The 2,985-nt window shown below is 41.2% G+C and overlaps 1 pseudogene; it reads right to left on the reverse strand.

Moving 5' to 3' along the window:
• Nucleotides 1–1,365: 1,365 nt before the first annotated feature.
• LOC128567123 (uncharacterized) lies at nt 1,366–1,500 on the reverse strand (annotated as a pseudogene).
• Between the last annotated feature and the right edge of the window lie 1,485 nt (nt 1,501–2,985).

Genomic DNA, 2,985 nt, shown 5'->3' on the forward strand with positions numbered 1-2,985 from the left:
ACTAGTGCAATAGTACAGTTATAGCTCACTGCAGCCTTAGATTTCCTGGCAAAACTAGGTTTTGCTTCCCTTAGCAGGAGTCCAGGGGTGACACTGAGCATTTACAGGTCCTCAGCACTGCATCAGGTTCCCATGGCAGTCTGGGCAAGGTATCCAGAGCCTTCACAGGCCCCATGAATTGGAAGCCAGAAGCTGCTGCTGCGTCCCAGGTCCTCTTTATTCCTTCTTCCATGTCAGGTTTAAGAATAGTCACTCTACCAGTCTGAGTTGAAACTGTAGGTTAGCAGAATGTTTGGGTAGGGGAAGCAGCCAGACTTCTACAAACAGATAAAAGGAACCTATTCAGTCATGACAGTGGAGAGTTTATCTCCATACTGTGAGGATCTGGCCATCAGTAGTAAAAGGAAAACCTGATGTACCCTTCTTACTCTATCAAAAAACAAATATGAAGGAGCTGCTTTGTATATGCCTGTGGTTGTTTTTTTTCTTCCATAACCTGACTGTTTTGGGCTTTCATTTTTATTAGATTTTTGAAATTCTATGTTCTGACTGGTTCTGTCCAGTTGGGGTTCTGTCCAATTGGGTGGCTTCCCACAGAGTATGGAGCCTGGAGATCAGGTGAGTGGTTTTACTCTGAAATGATATAGTCAAACCTTGCAGGTTTGGGGACTTCCACTTGTGACCTAACATGCAAAGATTTGGTGTAAGCCCCTGAGTTAAATATCTTCAAAAGATTAAATTGATGTTTTATGTATCTAGAAAAAAGATTGAATTTTTGTCTCCATTAAAAGTATTACATTACACAAACCTTTCCGATCTTCTCAAAATGATTGAAACAAACAAATGAGTCAAATACGCCCTGGCCAGGACTTTATCAAATGCCTTAGTATTCCCAGTTTCAGTGACCTAGGAAACAAAAATGAAGTCTTAGACCTACTTACTCAACTAAACTGAGTTGTGGGGATAAAATTAGACCCTGAACTAGGGTTAAGCCACCAGGGCAGGGCTACCCTAATGGAGTGAGTTTATTCAGGTTTACTAAGGTTTAAAACTTTGTTCTCATTTCAAGGCAAGCTTCACCCTCAAGTATTAAGTGATTTTGAAATTCTTCTGCTTGTGGACTGATTTTTCCCATGTTCCCAAAACTCTAAAGTCCTATTTTCAACCAAAAGTCTCCCTACTCTCTGTTACTATAAAAAGCAAATGGGCAAACAACCATTCCTTGCAGTTGGCCATCCCTGCAAACAAACATGAAAGGAAACCCAACATATTTGTAATGACTCCTTGTGAAATCCCTGGCAGATGTAGCTCTGAACTCATTCCAATAGCTTTCCACTTCCTGCTAATGCCTATGAGTGATTGTTAAGGCACAAAAATACCACTTGGACAGTGAAAAGAAGAAATTATGCAGTGACACTTTTTTTTTTTAGGCACTAGCAGTACTTACTGCCCTCACTGTGTGCTCATTGGACAGTAGTGCAACCCCAAGAAAAGGATGGTTGTGACACTTGTTAAGGCACAGTGCGGAAGACTTTATTGAGGACCCTCATGACAGGTACCACTACAACAGGTTTTGTAGTGGATGAGAGAGATCAGGAGTGACTCCAAATACAGCTCAGGCAAGTGGGAATTTATAGCCAAGGAGCAGGGTGGGGTCAGTGGATAGAAAATCACTAGGCAGAAACATCAGGGGTGGGTGGGATTCTGGCTGAACCAATCTAACAGGATTCTCACTGAAGAAAGGACAGGGTGGTCGGGCAGCACCAGGGGAATGGTGGAGAATCAGCAGATTTCAAGGACAGAGGGTCCTTGCTACACTGACTTAGTAGAATTCTTGCTAACACTGAATTTTACAAGGAGGTACACAGATAGGGATAGTAAAAGATTTGGAAAGCCTGACTAAAGCCTGGCCAAGCAAAGAATCTTTGTCAGAACTTAAATACAGAAGAGAACTGTGGGTAAAGAATTATCTGAAAATGGAGGGAAAAAGTAACCAAAGAAGCAAATCACCTAATGAGAGAGCCTTAAATACAGTGCTGAGAATTATCTTAGAAACTCAGAGCCCAACTAGGTGTCCAAAGTCAGTATCTTCCAGTCCGAAATTCCCTGAAGAATGTTTCATGTAGATGCAAGAAAGAGGATTTTTCTAGTTAAGTGAAGGAGAAGGTCTAAGATTATAAACTCCACAAGGGCAAGTCATGATCTTAGCCATTTTTGCATCTGCAGTGCCTGACGTGGAAGCTGGTACTTAGTAGGGGCTCAATGTGTGCTCACTGTTTGACGTGTTTTACAGTAGAAATCCCAATTATTATAAACATTAATTAGAAACATGATTTTTCACAGCTTGAAGGACATTTAATTTCCTAGGACACTTACTATTTATTCCTTTTTCTAATTCTTACCAAGCACATGTCCGGTCATGGATGCTTTTTCCCCACTGTCTTGATAATGGGAAAGACCTGGGAGAGGGGTACAAGTTACTGAAAAGGACCATGTTTCACTGTAAATTAATGTATTAGAGTTTTGGCTTATAAGATTTGCTAGCATGAATTGGTAAGCTGGAGCCTAATCAGCTCCAAGGAAACAGATATAAGTGAGTTTCTGACCAGTTACACTAGTGAAAAACCTTGATCTTAAATGCCCCAAGTGACTGCCACAGACTGAGGCCCTGTCTACACTGCAGGCTGGTCCCAGTACTAGTGTCAATGCCACTCACCAAAGGTTCCCATAGGCAAGAGTTCTAGTTATGGTCTAATCAGTCAATCACAACTATATAAATAAATAAAAATACACTTGCAAACTGTTTGCTAGTTTGAATGATACATGTTGTTGAGAAATGCAACAAACTGGGTGAAAATGTAGGCTTCAGAGATGAGAAGAGCTGGGATTGAATTTGGGTTGTTACTCTGTGGATTTAAGCAAATTATTTAACCTTTCTAAATCACAGTTTTTGGGCAGCGCCTGTGGCTCTTGCAAGGAGTAGGG

Source organism: Nycticebus coucang, chromosome 15 (genome assembly GCF_027406575.1).
Source record: "Nycticebus coucang isolate mNycCou1 chromosome 15, mNycCou1.pri, whole genome shotgun sequence".
NCBI lineage: Eukaryota > Metazoa > Chordata > Mammalia > Primates > Lorisidae > Nycticebus > Nycticebus coucang.